Raw genomic sequence first — 24,134 nt, 5'->3', positions numbered from 1 at the left:
TATAGATATGTTGGTGGAACTTGTAGGAAATTACTTGTATACATATCCTGCTGTTTAAAGGAAATATGTGAAAAGTTGTATGTATAGTGTTAGATTTTGGTTTTATGAGGATTATTTTCTGCTTACATGTATGCATTACTTGATGTTTTTTTTTTTTTTTAGAGATTCATTACCTTGAAATAATTTATAAATTATGACTCTTTCATTTTGATGATGTTGTATATTAAAAAGCAAGTTTTAAAATGTATAATCTATAATGAGAAAAAAAAAAAGATCTTAAACCACAGAAAATGCCCTCTGACATTTGTGATGGGGACACTAATTGGATAGATCAGGGGTAATATGATCAGTGTTGGCAAAGTAATGAATAAGGTGAATATGAGGTCCAATCGCTTGTCAAGATGATAGTGGTTCTAGTGCCACGAGTGCGCTGTTATAATCGCATTGTAAATAGTGAAACTGGGGTGTGACGGGTGCCACGACCTGCCTTTTCCCAGCCTTCAGAATAGCCCAAAATTCCTGCATGGGTCAGCACATAAGTCAATGAGCCAATAGCCATGCAGTGCCAGAAATAGCTCATAGCTGAGAGCTTCTGGCTGAAGTGAAGGCAGGAAGTAGCACATGGTACCCCTTCTCCCCAATTAGTTTGTAGTCAAAGTGAGCTGCAATGGTGTGGCTACTTACATTGGGAGGGCAAGGGCACTTCTGGCACCATAACAAATTTGCCGCACTGTAGTGGTTATGATGTTTGGTGTGTACCTTTTTAACATATGATTCATAAAATGTAGAGCAAATTTGTAGCAGATGACATGGATCCCTGGATATATGAAATGTGACCGGTCTTTAGGTGTTTCTGAATTTTTCTGTGTATGTTTTGAATAACAGAGGGAAATGATAGATTGTATCACTTGGGTTGTTCACCTCCAAGAGCTCAATGTTAACTTGATCACAATGATTTAGGATCCAGCAGGGGAGAAGGATTCCCTGAACATGATGTCACGTACAGTTTGGTCACAGCTCTCTATAAAGTCAGAAGCACAACACTAACACAGTTGAAAAAGGCAAGCCACAGGATGCCAAAAAAAAAAAAACATTTTCAGTGGTAGGCTGCTTAGGATAGTGGTCAGACATTGTGGTCGTCTGATTAGAGGTGGTATAGTGATTGTTTTAAAACTTTTTATGCAAAACTGATTTAATAAAAAAAAAAAAAAATCAAAAGTGATTCACCAAATAAATCATAATAATAATAATAATAATAATGAAATATAAAATATTCAGTAATGTCTTATGGAGTGAATTTCCTTTTTTTTGGAAGGGAAAATATTGGTGTTAAATAATGTAATATTTTATATATCACTAATTGTTTAGATAACTACAAATTCTGCATCACTAAAAAGACCATGTTAAAAAAACTAACAGATACAATATAAAATGACAATGCGCAAAAGCTTAAATTGTGACATGTGACGATAATTTCTGTTGTTCTGAAGTGAAGTACAACTGTCAATTTAGTCTGTTTAGATAATGTTACTTCCTTTCTAGTAATACATCGTACAAACTGCTAGATAAAATGTCATTCAATTTCCTGCTTAGAATGGCTCCTTTACTGCACTGGCTCTGTATATTCATGTCTTCCTTGTGCAATTATTTGTTTGTTTGTTTATAAAATATTGTTTTCTATCTTTGTTTATTCTTATTGCTGTAACGGCTTACTTGCTAACATTGTGGACAGATGGGTATATTCAGTTATTTCCTATTACTCTATAAGCAACATTGGCGGTTTAATAAATCATAAATGTGAAAAACAGACAGTAACCAGATAGCAGATTATCTTACTTGCTTTGTTTGTGAAACCTTTTTGCAGTCTAAATTCAATGCTCTTTATTCTACTAGTACACCTTCAAAGTCCAACTAATATTATTATAAATTATTTTTACTTCAATATTTAATGGAAGAATGTGTTCTATAATATAAATGTTGAATTTTAGTTAATTAAAGGGACACTATAGTCACCCAGACCACTTCAGCTCAATGAAGTGGTCTGGGTGCCAGGTCCCTCAGGTTTTGACCCTTCAGATGTAAACATAGCAGTTTCAGAGAAACTGCTTTGTTTACATTTGGGGTTAAGCCAGCCTCTAGTGGCTGTCTTCTGGTCAGCCACTGGAAGCGCATCTGCGACGCTGGAGGCATATTATAATAATACAATTATTCACATCAAAAATATGCATTTTTGGAGTTTTAAATGCAGTATATGTATATGCCACGGGTCAATTTGTTTTGCTGAATTTGTCTAATGGCTTTAGCATTGCTTCTCCCTTTCATGCCTTCTGTTTACCCTTTCTAAAGAACATGTGGTCTGAATTATCATGGGCATATCTCGTATTTGCGACACGGGAACATAAGCTATTTCTATTGACTCCTTCATCTCCATTAAAAATCGTTAATCTCCTTTAATCTTTGACAGTTAGAGAATCATCACTGAATTAAAGTTTAAAAGCTCATCACTCACAAATTGAAAGCCCTTAATCTGTTCCTCCCCCACCACACCAAGAAAAAGTTGTTTACATTTTTCTATTACTTTTCATTGTGAATGTCGATAACTTTTTTTCTTTTTCATTTGTTTCTCCAATTATCCAGATTTCAGAAAATGTATGGATTGAAAAACATTTTTTTTTTTTTATGGTTGCGGAAAACTAATCCCATAGTCGTAATATTATATTAATATTCCCTCCCAAAAATAAACGTATGATTAATATAAATATTGACCTAAGTGTTAACTTTTTTATCATCTCCGCGCCTGTTTCGCTGTGGCTGACCCCCCTTCCATGGCTGAGATCATCAGTGTTGATGATCTGAGCCTATCCAATGCTTTTCCATAGGAAAGAATTGGAAGGCTATTGCGCATGTGCGGCAAAACATAGTGCTGCGACAATTGGCATCTTCTTATAGAAATGCAACAAATCAATGGATCTCTATGAGGATGAGGAGTGTTCAGAGTCTCCATGCAGAGTGTTGAGATGCTGAATGCTGAAATAGAAAGCACCAACATTTTAGCTTAATGGTGTAGATTTGGAGAATAGCTTAATTCTCTGCCATTTAGGAGTTAAATCACTGTTTATGCAGCCCTAGTCCCCTCACCTCTTCATGTGGCCTACGCATTATCTGTAGAGATCTAATGCTTAAACTTACCTTACTACACAGTGTGTTTACTTTAGAATGTCTTGTTTCCTTCTTGTTAATTGCTTACTAGAGCCTCCAGCTGTGTCCTGTGTGTAAATAAAGTTCATTTGACAGAGCAGAGAATACACACTTCTAAAGTAAACACACTGTGTTATCACATCTAATTGAAAATGAAACCATTTTCGTATAGGCTGTGTGCGTCACAATCAGAGGAGTTGTGGCTAGGGATGCACGGACAGAAACAAAAATAATTTAACTCCTAAATGGCAAGGAATTAAGTAGTAAGACTGCAGAGGCATGATCTATTCCTAGACCAAGCCTCATGCACCCTTTCCGTAGTCTAGGATTTGGGATTACCCAATGGTGTCGTTTTTTTTTTCTTTTTCTTCTTCTTCTAAAAACACCTTGGACACAACTGGGTCATCCCTAAATCCTGGATTTGTAGGGGCGCGTGAGGACTGGTATAGGAGCCACTTATCTATACACTAAAACTGCCTTATCAAGCTAAAGTTGTTTTGGTGCTTAGTGTATTCCTTTAAGATCCATTTATCAAAACTTGATGATTTGGAAAACACTAATGCAGATGAAGCAAATATGCATTTGAGATTTGTACTATCTGTGGTTTGTCATTATTATATGTAATCATCTGCCAGTAAATAACTCCACTAGTCAATATTTGAATTAGCACTAGTGATGTCGCGAACACAAAATTTTCGGTTCGCGAACGGCGGACGCGAACTTCCGTAAACGTTCGCGAACCGGTGAACCGGGCGAACCGCCATTGACTTCAATGGGCAGGCGAATTTTAAAACCCACAGGGACTCCTTTCTGGCCACAAAAGTGATGGAAAAGTTGTTTCAAGGGGACTAACACCTGGACTGTGGCATGCCGGAGGGGGATCCATGGCAAAACTTCCATGGAAAATTACACAGTTGATGCAGAGTCTGGTTTTAATCCATAAAGGGCATAAATCACCTAACATTCCTAAATCACAATGGATATGGATTGACACCTGACATATGACATATTGATACCCTGACATATGACATATTGACACCTGTCATCAGAGACCCTGATACACACTGACACAGAGCAGAATAGGGACTGTTCCCCCTACATAGGGTCACTTGGCAGATATGGATTGACACCTGTCCTCAGAGACCATGATACACACTGACACAGAGCAGAATAGAGACTGTTCCCCCTACATAGGGTCACTTGGCAGATATGGATTGACACCTGTCCTCAGAGACCATGATACACACTGACACAGAGCAGAATAGAGACTGTTCCCCCTACATAGGGTCACTTGGCAGATATGGATTGACACCTGTCCTCAGAGCCCCTGATACACACTGACACAAAGCAGAATAGGGACTGTTCCCCCTACATAGGGTCACTTGGCAGATATGGATTGACACCTGTCCTCAGAGACCTAATTGTGTAATAATGGTAATACTATTACCTATTATATCATATTGACAGGGGCAAGGAAATTCCCTCTAAATAGATGGGTATAGGCAGAGAGTATGAAGACCGGAGTGATAAAGTGTCAATAAGGTGATATAAAGTTAAATGTATCACAGACACACAGACACCCTTTCTCTTAGCTAGTTTCCAGAAATGCTGGATAGGTAGAAGGGCTATAAAGACTCAGAGAGGTCTAAGAAGAATCCTCTAATCTAGCCCTAATCTCCTTCAACACCTTCAAGGGTGTTCTAAGTTAAAGCTCAATCTAAACGTTTAGATGACTGCCTGATTTCCCATCACAGATGCTGGCTAGGAATAACAGTGTGCAAGACAAAGAGTGGGTCTAAGTGCCCATAGTGCAGTAAAGTGTCCCTAGTGAAGTGAAAAAGAGAATAACGAGCTGGCGCCCAAGAGAATAACGAGCTGGCGCCCTATCAGGGGACGTGTATATGGCATCGATTTTAGGAACCGGGAGATGGAAAAAGATGCTTGGTCAGTCCTCCTACTTCAAATTTGGGGCACTGCGCGTGCAATCTAATGTGCCACCAGATAGGAGTGGTGTGTTAAGTAGTACTATTCCTATCAGTTTAATCCCTGTTATGTGCCTTTTTTTTGGTTTGGTTTTTGAAGCCACAGTGCAGCACCAGAGGGCCGAAAAATTAGGCATGTACACATGCCTGAAAAATTAGGGATTGTTGCAGTCGCTGCTGTGGCAGCTGCCATAAAAATTGATGTTTGTTTCCCAGGCAGAAAGTGCCCTAAAACATTGCGGCTTGAACCCTAGCTGGTGGCGGATAAGTCACGCAAGTCAACCGGCATTCAGAGCTAAAATACAGCAGCGTGTGGACCATTTTTAGCCCAAGGCAGCTCATCTCATCAGGCCTTTTTTTTGTCAGTCCCTTCGGGATCCATCCCTCATTCATCTTAATAAAGGTGAGGTAATCTAGACTTTTTTGACCTAGGCGACTTCTCTTCTCAGTGACAATACCTCCTGCTGCACTGAAGGTCCTTTCTGACAGGACACTTGAAGCGGGGCAGGCCAGAAGTTCTATCGCAAATTGGGATAGCTCAGGCCACAGGTCAAGCCTGCACACCCAGTAGTCAAGGGGTTCATCGCTCCTCAGAGTGTCGATATCTGCAGTTAAGGCGAGGTAGTCTGCTACCTGTCGGTCGAGTCGTTCTCTGAGGGTGGATCCCGAAGGGCTGTGGCGATGCGTAGGACTTAAAAAGCTCCGCATGTCCTCCATCAACAACACGTCTTTAAAGCGGCCTGTTCTTGCTGGCGTGGTCGTGGGAGGAGGAGGAGGATGACTTTCACCTCTCCCCCTGTTAGATTCCCGTTGTGCTGTGACATCACCCTTATACGCTGTGTAAAGCATACTTTTTTATTTATTTTGCAAATGCTGCATCCTTTCCGACTTGTTGTAATTTGGTAACATTTCCGTCACTTTCTGCTTATACCGGGGGTCTAGTAGCGGGGACACCCAGTACAGGTCGTTCTCCTTCAGCCTTTTTATACAAGGGTCCCTCAACAGGCATGACAGCATGAAAGACCCCATTTGCACAAGGTTGGATGCCAAGCTACTCATTTCCCTTTCCTCCTCCTCCTCCGTGTCGGGCTGTCGCAAATCAAGCGCCTCACTGGCATGTTTCGCCGCTGGATATCTGCAAAGTGCGCAATGGCCGTGTAGGAACACCTGAAATGGCCACACACCTTCCTGGCCTGCTTCAGGATGTCCTGTAAGCCTGTGTACTTATGCACAAAGCGTTGTACGATCAGATTACACACATGTGCCATGCACGGCACATGTGTCAACTTGCCCAACTTCAATGCCGCCAACAAATTTGTTCCGTTGTCACAAACCACTTTGCCAATCACCAGTTGCTGCGGAGTCAGCCACTTTTCCACCTGTGCGTTCAGGTAGGACAGGAGTGCTTGTCCGGTGTGACTCTCTGCTTTCAAGCAAGTCAAACCCAAGACGGCGTGACACTGCCGTATCCGGGATGTGGAATAGTACCTGGGGAGCTGGGGGGGGGGTGTTGATGTGGAGTAAGACGCAGCAGCAGAAGAGGACTCAGTCGAGGAGGTTATGGAAGAGGATGGAGTAGGAGGAGTAGAGGAGGTGGCAGCAGGCCTGCCTGCAAGTCGTGGCGGTGTCACCAACTCCTCTGCAGAGCCACGCATTCCATGCTTGGCAGCCGTCAGCAGGTTTACCCAATGCGCAGTGTAGGTGATATACCTGCCCTGACCATGCTTTGCAGACCAGGCATCAGTGGTCAGATGGACCCTTGCCCCAACACTGTGTGCCAGACATGCCATTACTTCCTTTTGCACAATCGAGTACAGGTTGGGGATTGCAAAGAAATTTTGTCCGGTACCTTCCACTGCGGTGTCCCAATAGCTACAAATTTTGTGAACGCCTCGGACTCCACCAGCTTGTATGGTAAAAGCTGGTGGGCTAATAGTTCAGACAAGCCAGCTGTCAGACGCTGGGCAAGGGGGTGACTTTCTGACATTGGCTTCTTATGCTCAAACATGTCCTTGACAGACACCTGACTGTGGGCAGATGAGCGGGAACTGCTCAAGGCGAGAGACGGAGTGGCGGATGGTTGAGAGGGGGCAAGGAGGACAGCAGTGGTTGACGTGGCTGAAGATGCTGGACCAGGAGGAGGATGGCGGCTTTGAGTTTGTGTGCTGCTTGTACTCATGTGTTGATCCCATAGGCGTTTGTGATGTGCGATCATGTGCCTACGCAAAGCAGTTGTACCTAGATGGGTGTTGGACTTCCCACGACTCAGTTTCTTTTGGCACAGGTTGCAAATGGCATCGCTGTTGTCAGAGGCAGACACACAAAAGAAATGCCACACTGCTGAGCTCTGCAATGACGGCATTCTGGTGGTGGACACAGCATACGTTGATTGGCGTGCTGTCGGGCTGACCCCGGGTGCCGATGCATGCTGTCTGACTGTGCCACTAGCTCCTTGCGACGACCTCCCCCTGCTTCCAACTCGTCGTCTCCTCCTCCTCCTCTCTGTCTCCCCATCTGAACTTTCGCCCTGTTCTTCTTCTTGCCGAGCGGGCACCCACGTGACGCATCATCATCCGCTTCACTTGTATCTGACAACTCAGCAAAGGAAGCAGCAGCTGGTACAACATCATCATCACACCGTACGTCCATGTGTGTAATGCTGCCTGACTGAGACATATCCCTGTTATCTACATCCTCTGGCAATAATGGTTGCGCATCACTCATTTCTTCAAACGGATGTGTAAATAACTCCTCTGACATACCAAGTGAAGCGGCTGTGGTGCTAGTGTTGGTGGTGGCGGCAGGCGGGTGAGTGGTATCTTGAGAGGTGCCCGAAGCTAAGCTGGAGGAGGATGGTGCGTCAAGGTTCCGAGCGGAGGCTGTACAAGATTGGGTGTCCTGTGTTAGCCAGTCAACTAAGTCCTCAGAACTTTTCAAGTTCAGGGTACGTGGCCTCTGAAAACTGGGCATTATTCTAGGGCCAAAGGGAATCACAGCACCACGACCACTATGGCCCCTGCGGGGTGGCCTGCCTCTGCCTGTCATTTTTTTTGGATTAGTGGTACTATGCGTGCCAGCTACTGTGAGACCAGATATGAGTGGCAATGTGCACTGGCAGAGGTTGGCAGAGTACACGCAGTAGGCCTGACACCCGCTTGAAGTACACTGACTGCTATTAGCTTACAGTGAAAAACTTTTTTGCTTTTTAAAGGCACGCTATTGTGACACCAGATATGAGTGGCAAAGTGCACTTGCAGAGGTTGGCAGAGTACACGCTGAAGGCCTGACACACCCGCTTGCAGACAACTAACTGCTATTCAATGTATAACAGTGAGAAAAGTTTTTTGGTTTTAAATGCACGCTATTGTGACACCAGATATGAGTGGCAATGTGCACTGGCAGAGGTTGGCAGAGTACACGCTGTTGGCCTGACACACAGACGCTTGTAGACAACTAACTGCTATTCAATCTAAAACAGTGAAAAAAGTTTTTTGGTTTTAAATGCACGCTATTGTGACACCAGATATTAGTGGCAATGTGCACTGGCAGAGGTTGGCAGAGTACACGCTGTAGGCCTGACACACCCGCTTGAAGAGAAGTAACTGCTATTCAATCTATAACAGTGAAAAAAGTTTTTTGGTTTTAAATGCACGCTATTGTGACACGAGATATGAGTGGCAATGTGCACTGGCAGAGGTTGGCAGAGTACACGCTGAAGGCCTGACACCCACTTGAAGGACACTGACTGCTATTAGCTTGCAGTGAAAAACGTTTTTGATTTTTAAAGGCACGCTATTGTGACACCAGATATGAGTGGCAAAGTGCACTTGCAGAGGTTGGCAGAGTACACGCTGAAGACAACTTGCAGACAACTAACTGCTATTCAATCTATTACAGTGAAAACATTTTTTTTTTTTTAAATGCAAGCTATTGTGACACCAGATATGAGTGGTGGCACTGAGCAAGTGGGCACAGTATCCACTGTGAACCTGACACAGAAGCTGGCAGGCAGGCAACTGCAATTACATTACACAGAAAAAAAAAAGCAGACTGATGTTCTAGCCCTAAAAAGGGCTTTTTTTGGGGTGCTGTCCTTACAGCAGAGATCAGATGAGTCCATCAGGATTGTAGTGGACACTGAATACCCTAGCCTATCTATCAATTTCCCTATCAAATGAGCAGCAGCTATACTTTCCCTCCTCTATCTAAGAATGCAGCTTCAGAATGAATCTAAAATGGATGCTGTACAGGAGGTGGGAGGGTCTTGAATGGAGGGTCTGCTGCTATTTTGCTGGAATGTGTCTGCTGACCATGAGGCACAGGGTCAAAGTTTACTCAATGATGACGAAATAGGGGGCGGATCGAACTGCCGTGGCGAACGCAAACACGCTATGTTCGCCAGGAACTATTCGCCAGCGAACAGTTCGGTACATCACTAATTAGCACATGGTGCCAGAGGATGTAACTAAAAACTCCTAAACAGAGATATTTGTAACTTAGTGACTGCACATTTTTCACACTTCAAGCCTTCATTGGAAATGTAGTTCACTAACCTGTAAAATCCCAGGATTGGACTGTCCATCACTGTGCTAGTATACAATGTATACATTTTCCCTGCTGCCCACTTACATTATTTAGGCAACAGTCCCTTCAATGTCTTTTGGAAGATATTTGGTATTTATATAATGAATAGCTCTGGGATCCAGCATATTAACTTAAAAACATTAACCCCTGAAGGACCAAACTTCTGGAATAAAAGGGAATCATGACATGTCACACATGTCCTGTGTCCTTAAGGGGTTAAAGGGACACTATAGTCACCAAAACAACTTTAGCTTAATAAAGCAGTTTTGGTGTAAAGATCATGTCCCTGCAGTCTCAATGCTCAAATATCTGCCATTTATGAGTTGAATCACTTTGTTTATTAACCCTAGTCACACCTTCCTTCACGTGACTTACACAGCCTTCCTAAACACTTCCTGTAAAGAGTCATCTAAAGTGTATCCTTCCTTTATTGCAAGCTCTGTTTAATTTAGATTTTCTTATCCCCTGCTATATTAATAGCTTGATAGACCCTGCAAGAGTCTCCTGTATGTGATTAAAGTTCAATTTACAGAGAAAGAGATACAATTGTTTAAGGTAAATTACATCTGATTAAAAGTGAAACCAGTTTTTTTTTCATGCAGGCTCTGTCAATGAAAGCCCGGGGAGGTGTGGCTAGGGCTGCATAAACAGAAACAAAGTAAATTTAACTCCTAAATGGCAGTGAATTGAGCAGTGAAACCTGAGAGGCATGATCTATACACTAAAACTACTTAATTAAGCTAAAGTTGTTTAGATGACTATAGTATTCCTTTAACCCCTTAAGGACCAAACTTCTGGAATAAAAGGGAATCATGACATGTCACACATGTTGTGTGTCCTTAAGGGGTTAAGGAAAATACTCTAGCAAACTTTATTTTTGTTTTCTGCCACCTTTTAATAAGTACTTTACAGCCGATAGAGAGTATATACATGCCCTTCTCTTCCTATGCAATCTAAAATCCAGCAAAATTACTTTGCATTGTATGCATATTTAATAGATTGAAAACATTGCTCTCCAGTATTTTCCTTTTGTTTGTGTTATATATATAATGTGTGTGCGTGCATGCGTGCGCGCGCTCCACAATACAAAAATAAGTAAAATTGTTAAGATGTTTAATAATGAGAAAAATACAATTTTAGCCCATGGAAAAATCCTTCTGACCTGTTTGACAGGGATGCTAATTGAAAAGAGCAGGGTTAGCCAGTCAATATTAGGAATAATAATGAAAAGTAATGAACAGATAGACAATTTTCATGGGACAGTCCTGTTTTTTGGCCTCCTGTCCTGCTATATAATTGTCACAGGACTTTGGCCCACATTTTAAAAATGACATCCAGTATGAATTGCAAGTTTACAGATTAAGACAAGTTTGGTCCAATAAAGGAATGTAAGTGGGGTAAAATATAATTTATTTGAATATGATGCTGTGCGGTAAAGGCAACCTTCCTGTTCCTGTGATGTTCTCCAGAGGAGGTGCTGGGAGAGTGGCGATATAGTCTGCATTATAAGCAATTGGTATGTCTAAATGATATGTGTTATTTTGGCTATAAATTAGATTATGAATATCATATGGTGAAGACATAGCATGCAGACCTGTGGGAACTGGTGGGCATGGCAAACCCGTCTATAATCAGATTTCTTGATTGCATTGATGCAAAGTGTCCACTGGATGTTTTTATCCAAATATTGTCAACCATGTGATAGGGATTATTTAAAGGAACACTTGAAGCATCATAACCACTATAGCTCGCTGCAGTGAGCATTGTGCCGGAAGTGCCCTGCTCCCACCCCTCTAGTAAGTACTCACATCCTATTAGAGCAGTTAGATTTCATAACAGGGATCCACCGGGTTCTGATCCCTGCCTTCACTTCTTCTTATGGCAACGGGTAGGCAACTGTTGTGGACTACATCTCCCATGATGCTCTTACAGAAATGTTATCGGAAAAGTATCAGGGTACATGTAGTCCACAACATCTGGAGTGCCGAAGATTGCCCACACCTGTCCTATGGATAGGTGGAAGCTTCCAAGCAAGAGCACTCGAGTGGTTATAATGCTTATAGCTTTTCTTTAAGTGAAATATGGCTCAGATTAATTGTCCAAGACCCCATACAGGGTTATTCATTGAAGTGAGAATTCAAAGTGAATTTCAAATTTATGGTCAAAATAGCTGAATTCACATTTTAGTGAATAACCCTGTCACAATCACGTCTAGCACAATTTTTGGTATAGTAACACAGTTTGTAATAATATAGTGAACAGGAAGAAACCATACACCTAGTTGGTACCATAGAGTAAAACTGTTTCCACTACAGATATAGGCAACAAAATCCTGATAACTGGTGGTTTCATCATATCATTATTATTATTATTACTACATTTTTTTTCATCTTTTTAAAATGTTCCATGTTACTGTCATGAGGCTCTACAATATATATATAATTATTTTTTCATGGTAATTGTTACAATGTCATTAAAAAGCAAAAAATATCAATATTTTTCTGAAGGGATAACACGGGCCTAGGGAAAATAATTGGCTTTTCCTCAACAGACCTTGTTTTTATCCTTCAAATTTATGATTGGAGTATTGTGATCAATGAAGGCTCATTTATTAGTGGCGTTTCTTTTCTCAAGTTGGCAAAACTTAGAGGAACACTATAGTGTTAGGAATACAAACATATATTCCCAATATTATCGGGCTGCAGTATATATTCAGATGACCTACTCCTCTCAGAATGGAGTTAAAGGGTTTTTAAATGTATCCTCTCCTCCTTGCCACACTGGTCTCGCTGTGGCTGACTCTCGCAGTCTTGGCAGTCTCTGCCAATCCAATGACTTCCCATAGGAAAGCCTTGGGGGGCTATTGCGCATGTGCGGCAAAACGCTGCACTGCCCCAATCTCCTCATAGAGCTGGTTTAAATCAATTTATTTCTATGAGGAGGGTACAGTGTCTCCATGCAGAGCGGGAAGATGCTGAATGGAAGAGCACCTCTATTGGCCATCTGAGTGACAGCACTTAGAGGTGTATCTGTGCTTACATTGCCGAGCCTGCAGGGACATACTATAGACTCCAGAACTACTAACTTTAGCTGTAGTGATACCGTTGACTATAGTGTCCCTTTACAGGAACTCTATAGCTTTAGGAATTCAAATGTGCATTCATGAAGCTATAGTGCCAAATTTAACATTAGAGAATATGTTGAAAACATAAAATGCATTTTTATTAACATGAATGGCACATGTCGGTTAAAAATGTACTTAAAAAACAAACAAAACAAAAAAGTATATCAAATTAGAAATATTCTATTTATACAACCCAACAATATGGCTCTTTGCTAGTACAGGACTTCAATGTACAAACAGGGGAACATCATGCAAAGTTAGTTAGGGAAAAGTTAATTTTAGTAGCAAGACTTTCCTCTTTATCCTAAGCAGCAATCAGTCTGTGTAACTTCCTTTAAGGGGAAGCAGGGGAGTCAATGCCAATGCATGTATTTAAGACAAAATTAGGATAATTAAAATGTTTTTGACAATCCTCGCTCTTGTCCGCATCTTATTATATATACAGAAAACTGGAAGATTTTGTTAAGAACAGGCAAGTATCTTAAAATAAAAACACAGCGGAACTGATCGGAGGTAGAAATGACATAACTGCAAATGTAGGTGTGCTCCTGCATGAAGGCATTTTGAGTTTGCAGAATCTATGACCATTTTCATTTAAACGGTCTGAAAAACCCAGAAGATGTGTACTAATAAATAGTACAGAGAATTTTTTTTCTCTACTATCTGCTTTGGTATAGAAATCTTTTTTTTTATGATCCGTATGCTTTCGCTCTGTTTGAAAGGTTAAACTTTGGACTAAGGCCCTTGCAGACAGCTGTCCAGCACCTCTGTCTGGGCTAATGCTTCCACATTGGCTTGTGCCAACTGACCACTCTCAGACTTAGCCTATCACAGCCTCCCATTTCTGTTATGAATTGGCATAGCAAAGGCAGACTTTAATCTCCATATCTCCGCATGGGCCTGGCTGCAGGTGACCGGGGATTCTCATTCACTATTAAACTATTCTAAGATGGTTCAACAGTGATCAAAGGGATGGTGTCCAGGCACTATAAAAGTGCAATAAGATGATGTAATTATGCTGCGAATGTCCCTTGTGCCTTTTTTTGTTTTGTTTGCTTTATTTTTGTTGTTGTTGGCTGTTAGGTTGCATTTGCGTGCATCTGACTTTTGTTGTTTATACTTTAAAGAAGGAATCCATTGCATTTCTTTTTTTTAATTTTTTTTTTTAAGTATATTATTATTTAAGCATATAGAACACTAAAGGTAATATGCATGTATTTTTTCGTGCATGTTTTCTTTGGGGTTATATAAAAACAGCTTACATATGTTGCATACAGAAAGCCCTCTCCTCAATCCCCGGTTTAGTCTGTGCCAGGGGATACACCGATCAGTGACTTCTCACTTGAGGCATGAGCGCAAATGCACACGCGGCTTTCCAGTGGGCCGAAATACAGCTTATTAGGAAGGGTGGAAGGAAGGCAAACTCTGGGCCAGCGTGCCTCCCACTTCATTTAGCTCTATGGAGATAAAGTAAATTGAATAAATATGCCCCGGTTATCTGAGTGACAACCAGGGATGTGATTCTGCCCTCAATTATACAAGTGCAGTTTTATAAACTGTCAAAAAAATGACAGATTCCAGACACAAAACGCTCTATGATGCTATACCTGTCTGGAGTGTTCCTTTAGAGGGACACTGTAGGCACCCAGACCACTTCAGCCCATTCAAGTGGTCTGGGTGCAAACTCCCATCACCCTTAACCCTGAGCACGTAATTATTGCCGTTTTTATAAACAGACAGCCACTAGAGGGACTTTCAGGTGCTTAGACAACTGTTGTCTAAACCAGTGTTCCCCAACCCAGTCCTCATGGACCACCAACAGTCCAAGTTTTGTCAGTATCTCCATTGGAATAAAACAGGGAAATACATAATTCCTGGACTGTTGGTGGTCCATGTGGACTGGGTTGGGGAACACTGGTCTAAACGACGCTGGTGGAACACTGGTCTAAACGACGCTGGTCGTCCTCAGGCTATGCATGAGGACTTCCAGCGTTGACAGAATCCCCATAGGAAAGCAGTGCATAATGTCATTGCTGCACATGCGCATTAGGTCTCCGCTGCTGTTGGCGGGGGAGGAACGTGGGCGAAGGGACATCAGTGCTGGACCCAGGTAAGTGACAGAAGGGGTTATTAACCACTTCTGCACCATGGGGGGCCTTGACAAAGTGGGAGCTATAGTGCCAGGAAAACAAGTTTGTTTTCCTGGCACTATAGCTTCCCTTTAAGCACAATTTCTCATATTCTTTCTATTGCTGCATCTTTTTCGCTCTCCCTCCATCGCAACTTCCTTTTTGGTTTTAAATTTAAAGTTGACTTCTTTTTTTTTTTTTTTTTTTTTTTTTACAAAAAGTTTCTGTTGTGCTTTTTTTCTTTTTTTGCTTATGTAATCTTTTGGCTGGTTCTACAGTTCTACTTAAATCTAAAATGTAAAAACATGCTGAGATCACTACAATATTCAACTTTGGCGCTTCTTGACACATTACAGGTTTTATTTTCTTAATCATGTTATTTTGCTTAGCCACACATTGATGTACTGCCGGTTTCCTCTTGAAGAGTGTTGTTTGTTGCGAAAGTGTATCAGCCCATTTCCTCTGTTTAAGGGCAACCTTGAATGCTGTACAAGGAAATCTCCCTTACATAGTGTAGTATCGTGAACTGAGGACTGCTATCTTACAGTCGAGGATTATGAGTAAGTTTGTAAAACATCTCTTCTTTATTGTAACGGAAGATAATGTGAAGTACAGGATACAGGGGTAGCGCCATGTTGTGTGTACTTATGCTGTAGTATGGTTTCCATACTATGCACTGTTTATTCATCTGTTATCCCTGTGCCTTTAAGCTGTCTCTACAAGTGCACAATTGGGTAGTTCTTGGCTGAGCTTAAAGAAAAAGTATAGGGTGTGGTTGTTTTTTTTTTTTTTTGAAAGCACCAGATTGTCGCATTGAACTGCATCGGACAGGAAGATAATTGCTATTGTGGATGAAATATAAAGAATTATAGGTTTTTGTCTGAGGCTTAAATTAAAAAGACGGCAAACCCTATGATAACAGGGCACAGCTGCAGCTGCACTTTGTGTCTTTTGTAAACTGCTATAAAAAAAACAAAACAAAACATATATATATATATATATTTTTTTGTATTGTTCAGTTTGTTATGCATTTGAACATGAGGCATGATTCAACCTCTTTTGGACAGAGATATTCATACCTCCCATAATTTCAAATGGACAAAGTAAAAGGGTGCGAGTGGAGGGGTGGTCAGGGGCAGGGCTGCTCTGAGAAATTTTAGGTAACTCCCTAATAATATATATAACTAAAATGTAGCTTAGAACAAGAACAATGTATTTATTGTACAAACATTGTATTTACTTTAACATTTATTGTGGTTCATTACTATGACTATTATTGTTGTGGAGCTCCATTATACACTTACCAACAGTATAAAGAGCCTTCAAAAGAGGGACATAGGAATTTGGGCCCAAAGAAGCGACTGTCTCTCCTAAATAGGAACATCTGTGAGCTATTGATATATGTATTTGTAGGCCAGCCTCTCCAACAGTGCTAATGGCACTATTGGTGTTAATAGTTAAATGGCAACAATAAGCAGTGTTCACAGCTGGGTTTAATCATGTCTAGCGCTGTCAGTGCTGTCCAGATTTGGGCTGCGCATGAGGAATTGAAATATCTTGGTTGAAGAAGATTGTTTGTTTGGGTGCTGGAAGAGTCCTAGATTTTGTCGGTGCTCTAGAAAAAGGTTTGAGAAGAGAGTGAGGTACTGTACCAAAAAAGGTCTTTGTACTATGTCGACTACAATAAGTTATAGTGATTATGGTGCCTTCCAGGGCCAATCCGCGGCAGGTGCACCCTGCACAGGTGCTAGGGAGCTGAGCCAGAAGGAGGGGGCACTGACAGAGGCTGCTCTCTATTTAGGTGAAGTAGGCGACTGGGGTCTCACACCTGCCTAACTCGCCTTATGGCAGACTGATCTTTCGGGTCTGTGATCTGTGACCGAGGGCCCGACTCTTTTCCGTTCTGCAGATCCACCAGGTGCAAAGCTGCAGACATGTGGTAGAGATCTCACAAGCTCTGCTAATCAGAGTGTTGCCACTGGTTACAATGGCAACGCTCTGAAATTGTAAGTGCTGCAGCTCACAAGATCTCTAACACATGGTCTGCAGCTCTGCAACATCGCATCACCCAACCCCTCCCTCTCACCATCACCCTCCCTCGCACACCATCAACCCCCTCTCCCTCACACCATTACCCCCTCTCCCTCACACCATCACCCCACACTTATACGTGTGTGTGTGTGTGTGTGTGTGTTGGTATATGTGTATCTGTATGTGTCAGTGTGTGTTTGTGTGTCTGTGTATCTGGGTGTCTGTGTTTGTATCATTGTGTGTGTGTATCTGTATGTGTATCTGTGCCTGTGTGTCTTTCTCTCTGTCTGTATGTGTGTCAGTGTTTGTCTGTATCTGTGTATGACTGTGTTTCTATGTAACTGCATGTGTGTTCCTATATGTCTGTGTGTGTGTGTGTGTGTGTGTGTGTGTGTATATATGTGAGCAGGGACGTTTTAGCCGCGAGGCTAACAAGGCATTTGCCTTGGGCGGAAATTTCCCGGGGGTGGCAAAAAAAGCCGCCCCCAAATGCCCAGGGCAAATGCCTTGTTAGCCTTGCGGCTAACTGACATGCCAGATGGGCTGGCTGCTAGGCGCGGGCGGCGGCTGGCAAGGGAGGATCCGCCCCGGGTGCCAAATGCTCCAGGTACGCCCCTGGAAATTTGTAAATAGGAGGAGTTAGTAAACTGACCATGCCCACCCGGGGATCCAAAATAAATTGTGCACGAAGACATCTGTAACCCTATGGTTCGCGCCATGTTACCTGCCATTTGGTCCTTACCTTTTCCAACTTTTACAGTGAATGTTTGTGTACATCTTTATTTATGCATCAGAATGAAGTGGTTTGGTGCTATAATGGCCCTTGTGCTAGCTCTGCAGATTCCCTTTAACTCTTAAGTTGCATAGAATTAAGAAGTGAGACTGCAGGGACATAATTTATTTACCAAAAGCATTTTATTATGCTAAAGTTGTTTTTATATGTTGAGCATCCATTTAAAGGGACACTATAAGCACCCAGACCACTTCAGCTCATTGAAGTGGTTTAGGTGCAGTGTCCCAGCACCCTTAACCCTGAAAAGGTAATTATTGCAGCTTTCGTCCCTTTAGTGGCTATGCATGAGAACGTTCAGCATCACCGGAATACCCTTAGGAAAGCATTGTATAACGCGTTTGTTTTCCTGGCACTATAGTTTCCCCCTCTAAAGCCTGACAAGTAACTGAAGGCTTGAACACTAAGATGCAGTCCCTATCAGGATAATGTGGGGTGTAACAGCTAATCTGTTGAAATATAAGTTGTGATTCACTGACATCACTTTAAACAGTAACTTGCATTGACTTGATAACTGTGATAAATTACGTGACAATTTGAAGATTGAAAACTGACAGACATATAAAAGGTTCTTTTATACATGTTAGCAATTCTAATGCCTGTAGTAAATCTGTAGTTCATCTTAACACCATTGTTGAATTTACTCCACCCCCCATAAAAAAAATATTACTACACTGCTTTTTAATTTATTTTTGTTAGGTACAAAGGACCTCAATGCTGGAAATAGATAATTGTACAAATGGTTTTTAACCCTTCAACTGCTCGTCAAAAAGAGGAGGGGGTGACGAGAAGTGACAGTTCCCCTTTAATGGCAAAGATCTTTTAAAGAGGTTTATTTGGGGGAATGCTTGTAAATGTCCAGTTCTAAGCGCTTTGCTTCTGTGATGGTTTGACCCTAATATATACTTATGTACCTATTTAAGTCCTGTTATGTTAAACATCCTTGTGTGTCTTTTTTTTTTTTTTTTGCTCACATTTTACTGGACATGCATATGAAACATGTTTAATGGCAGGCTAGATGGGCCAAACGGTTCTCATCTGCTGTCACATTCTATGTTTCAATGTATACTGTCTGCAAAACAATTATTGTTGTGCTGACTTTATGTTAGAATAATTCATTTATGAAAATATTGCCACTTGCAGTGTGAAGGGGTACTATATCTTCCATAACATCTTCAGCTCATTGTAATGGTTATATTGATATGCGTCTAAGGGTACTTCCCACAGTTTGCTGTCACACTGATTTTTGGAGCAGGTTGACACAATAATAGCCCCGTCTGCAGCCTTACTGAAAATGTGGATGTTTTTCCATTCATAATGGACATTTCACTTTTGTATTTTGAAGTACAAATCTGTCCAGCCTCATATGGCTATGATAAGGTGAGAAATGTGGGGCCAGTTTAGCCATAGACTTATAGTCACTATAAAAACCATATCTACTATAATGAGCTGTAGTTGAGTTGTTTTGGTGCTTGGAATGCCCCTTTTAAGAAAGGAAAATAATCAAATTGATATAAAGCAATATCATTAACGTTAAAGGTTTAGATTTAAAGGAAAACTCCAAACACCATAACCATTACAGCTGTATTCTTTATGGTGCTGCATGTTAGCTGTGAATTTTTTTTATAGCAGTTTGACTTTGTACCAGAAGTCTGCCGGGCACCGCTCCCACCTGCAATGCTGCACGTCCTCCTCCTGCTTAAGAGCTTTAATTAGCCCTTTTGAGGTAGGCATTGCACTGCAGGGCAGGCTTATTGGCTGAGAGTGGGGGGGGGGGGTGGGAGGAGGGTATGGGGGGGTTAACCTAGATGTTACCTTAATTATATTGACTTATAATGTGACTGGGCTTTGTGTTGTGGTTTATAAAGTACCTCACACCTAAGGCATGGTTGATGAGCAGTAAAATAATCGAAATTTCTTGACTACCCCTCCCACACCCAACAATTAGGATACTATTAACTAGAGGAAACCCACATTTGCAATCTAGAGCCCTAATTAAACGCACAACTACACGATCATACAACATAAGTGTTAAACCAAACACAAAAACAATAAACCATTTTTATATAGAAATTATAGAATTATATATATATATATATATATATATATATATATGTAATTTCTCCCAGATAGCTTTGCAATCAAACTTAAATAATGTATATACCATTTACTACCCGGTGCGTAGTAACAGCACTCTGGGATTCCAGTAAAATTCTTTTTTTTTTCTTCTTGTATCAAAATTCCATAGGTTGACATTTCAACTCCTATACAGAAATTTCTTCAGGAAAACCTGTTGCAAATGCTTTGACTACTTACATTGGTGGAGGAGGTCATTCCATGCCTGGCACCATAGCCAATACAGCATTTTGTAGTGGTTGTTGTACTTGGAGGTGAAATCTATCCACAGTTTTATGTATTAGTAAAAACATAAAAATCGAAATAAAAAAATGATAATCACATTTGAATGTCCTGTCTTTCAAGTGATTCAAGTCTGTAGCCTTTGTAGTTTCTCAGCCAATCCTGGCCCATCCCATTGTTTTCATATGCTGTGTATGAGAGATGTAGTTCCAATATCACAAGTATTTTAAATAATGAAAATTGTACTAAAAAAGTAGCAAAACTTTGTGACAAGTTAGTTTTAGCCATTACTAGAGTACTTTTCTGGGAAGCTCCCATTCTACCTGAGCAGAATGCTGTTCCCACCTCCTATAACCTCCGATCCAGTACCAGCACTTTATTTAGTCTACCTCAATACAAAAAGAAAGTGTCCCCGATCCTCCTTTTCCTACAGAGCACCGCAATTGGGGAACGACCTCCCGCATACTTTCAAATATTCCCCAAGCCTAAAGTCCTTTAACCCCTTAAGGACCAAACTTCTGGAATAAAAGGGAATCATGACATGTCACACATGTCATGTGTCCTTAAGGGGTTAAGAGATCCCTCTCTACATACCTCAAAACAGAATGCACCTGTCATGATTGATTATATATTTCCTACCTGTTCTATGTTAAATTTGGTATATACAGGGAGTGCAGAATTATTAGGCAAGTTGTATTTTTGAGGATTAATTTTATTATTGAACAACAACCATGTTCTCAATGAACCCAAACAACTCATTAATATCAAAGCTGAATATTTTTGGAAGTAGTTTTTAGTTTGTTTTTAGTTATAGCTATTTTAGGGGGATATCTGTGTGTGCAGGTGACTATTACTGTGCATAATTATTAGGCAACTTAACAAAAAACAAATATATACCCATTTCAATTATTTATTTTTACCAGTGAAACCAATATAACATCTCAAACTTCACAAATATACATTTCTGACATTCAAAAACAAAACAAAAACAAATCAGTGACCAATATAGCCACCTTTCTTTGCAAGGACACTCAAAAGCCTGCCATCCATGGATTATGTCAGTGTTTTGATCTGTTCACCATCAACATTGCGTGCAGCAGCAACCACAGCCTCCCAGACACTGTTCAGAGAGGTGTACTGTTTTCCCTCCTTGTAAATCTCACATTTGATGATGGACCACAGGTTCTCAATGGGGTTCAGATCAGGTGAACAAGGAGGCCATGTCATTAGATTTTCTTCTTTTATACCCTTTCTTGCCAGCCACGCTGTGTAGTACTTGGACGCGTGTGATGGAGCATTGTCCTGCATGAAAATCATGTTTTTCTTGAAGGATGCAGACTTCTTCCTGTACCACTGCTTGAAGAAGGTGTCTTCCAGAAACTGGGAGTTGAGCTTGACTCCATCCTCAACCCGAAAAGGCCCCACAAGCTCATCTTTGATGATACCAGCCCAAACCAGTACTCCACCTCCACCTTGCTGGCGTCTGAGTCGGACTGGAGCTCTCTGCCCTTTACCAATCCATCCATCTGGCCCATCAAGACTCACTCTCATTTCATCAGTCCATAAAACCTTAGAAAAATCAGTCTTGAGATATTTCTTGGCCCAGTCTTGACGTTTCAGCTTGTGTGTCTTGTTCAGTGGTGGTCGTCTTTCAGCCTTTCTTACCTTGGCCATGTCTCTGAGTATTGCACACCTTGTGCTTTCGGGCACTCCAGTGATGTTGCAGCTCTGAAATATGGCCAAACTGGTGGCAAGTGGCATCTTGGCAGCTGCACGCTTGACTTTTCTCAGTTCATGGGCAGTTATTTTGCGCCTTGGTTTCTCCACACGCTTCTTGCGACCCTGTTGACTATTTTGAATGAAACGCTTGATTGTTCGATGATCACGCTTCAGAAGCTTTGCAATTTTAAGAGTGCTGCATCCCTCTGCAAGATATCTCACTATTTTTAACTTTTCTGAGCCTGTCAAGTCCTTCTTTTGACCCATTTTGCCAAAGGAAAGGAGGTTGCCTAATAATTATGCACACCTGATATAGGGTGTTGATGTCATTAGACCACACCCCTTCTCATTACAGAGATCACCTAATATGCTTAATTGGTAGTAGGCTTTCGAGCCTATACAGCTTGGAGTAAGACAACATGCATAAAGAGGATGATGTGGTCAAAATACTCATTTGCCTAATAATTCTGCACGCAGTGTATTGTGTATTAATATTGTTTTTGTATTTTATTGTACCCTAATGTAACAATGCAATGTTTTGTGGACCCAGGGCATACTTGAAAATGTATCTTTCCTGGTAAAATATTTTATAAATTAAATGTACAGTTAGCTTTAGTAGAGTGGACATAATGCTGTAATGCTTTTTATAATGTGGATGCAGCATTACTGAGTAGGAAAAGGGAGCACGGTCATTTTTAAGGATCTAATGTGGCTCTGTTGCTTGAAGTGTCATATTCATATAAATAGCTTTAATAAGAAAAACTAAACTTAAACTGTCCTGTGCCTTTTACATAGCACAGTTGTTGAAGTGCAGAAATACTTTGAAATTAAATGCGTGATGACAACTTAATTAAATTATAATCATTTTATTCCATTTCTTTATAAAACACATTAATATTCTGTCAGATGAATTTTAATACATGCACAAGTCTCTGTTTAAGTTTGTTCGGATTGTGTCCTAGTGGCCTTGTGGTTATCAAATTTGCTGAAAACTAATAAATGCAAGAAAACGTTCCGTGTGACATTTTACTGGAATTTGCTGTATTTCTGTTCTAGCTCATATTTTCACTCCTTGTTTATCTTGGCCGTCAATCTACTCTAGTTATTAAGTTGGCCTGGGAGATAAATGACATATATCTTGCGGTTATCTGCCCAGCTGTGCCAGTGTTATTAATACTCATTCTGCCAAGGATTGCCAGCGTAATGCCATGTGCATAATTTAGATTACTGGTAAGAAAGGTTTAGTAACCACTGGATTAACCAGTTATGCATGTACGATTTGGTTAACCCCTTAAGGACACATGACATGTCTGACACGTCATGATTCCCTTTTATTCCAGAAGTTTGGTCCTTAAGGGGTTAAAGGGACACTCAAGATTACAACAAAAAATAGATGATGTTGGGGAAAGGTAAAATGCCCAAATGTATAACATCATTGACGTTCCTGTGTTAGATGCAATTCCTCAGGATTGGTGGGTTCTTGCAAGTAAAATTTCCCAGATTCGAATATGACTGGCACATGTCAGCCAATCCCTCTGTTTTAATTGGGAGTTTTTTAGAAATACCATAAATTGGAGCTAAACATGAATTAAACCCCTGCAGCTGCTTTGCTTACATCCCTTTTTATATTGGCGTTGTAGTTTAAATTAATTTTATTTTTATTTTTTTTCTTCAATGCACTTTTGTCTATTTCCTCTCTGCTAAATTGCTATTATTTCATTTTTTTTTCATTTTTTTTTTTTACATAGAGTAATTTAGAATAAAGTAGACCAATGTATCACGTGGTAGAAATTTTTAAATAGATCTCTGCATTCCGTTTACAGTGATGAGATCAGGTCGGAGTCAAACCGTTAATTTTATAAGAGCCCGTACAGTTTGTGAAGGAAACTACATTTGATTCAGTGTGCTGCAATCAATGATGTCTGGTCTCTGTATTGATCTAAACACAATTTAAATCAATTTTGATGGAATCTTGAATGGCATGTTTTTTCCATCCGATTTATGGATTACAGTAGTGACTGGAGGGATTTTTATCTGTTTCTAAAGCAGGCTTCAAAAAACATCCAAGGTGGCCTACCACCCTAGCTTATAGCATGCTGACTTATAATTGCGCTCATACTTTAATAACTAAGCCATGTGGCATTTTTTACTTTGTATCTTATTAGTGTTTTATGAATATGCTCCGTAGTTGTGGTCGAGGAATTCCCCCCTACCTTCCA

General features: G+C 40.8%; 1 protein-coding gene across 3 annotated transcripts in view; it reads left to right on the top strand.

The window, feature by feature from the left end:
* Positions 1-24,134, top strand: part of ELMO1 (engulfment and cell motility 1) — a 381,378-nt gene that overhangs the window by 25,709 nt on the left and 331,535 nt on the right. For 2 of the 3 annotated variants that reach the window (XM_063452153.1, XM_063452157.1), the window contains exon 1: positions 15,491-15,577. The exons of the other annotated variant lie outside the window; for it this stretch is intronic. The gene's annotated coding sequence lies outside the window, so the exon portion shown is untranslated. Of the gene's footprint in view, positions 1-15,490; positions 15,578-24,134 lie in introns of those variants that run through there. 3 annotated transcript variants of the gene reach the window in all.

This window comes from Pelobates fuscus, chromosome 4 (assembly GCF_036172605.1).
Source record: "Pelobates fuscus isolate aPelFus1 chromosome 4, aPelFus1.pri, whole genome shotgun sequence".
Taxonomy (NCBI): domain Eukaryota; kingdom Metazoa; phylum Chordata; class Amphibia; order Anura; family Pelobatidae; genus Pelobates; species Pelobates fuscus.
This window is presented reverse-complemented; position numbering and strand designations above follow the sequence as displayed.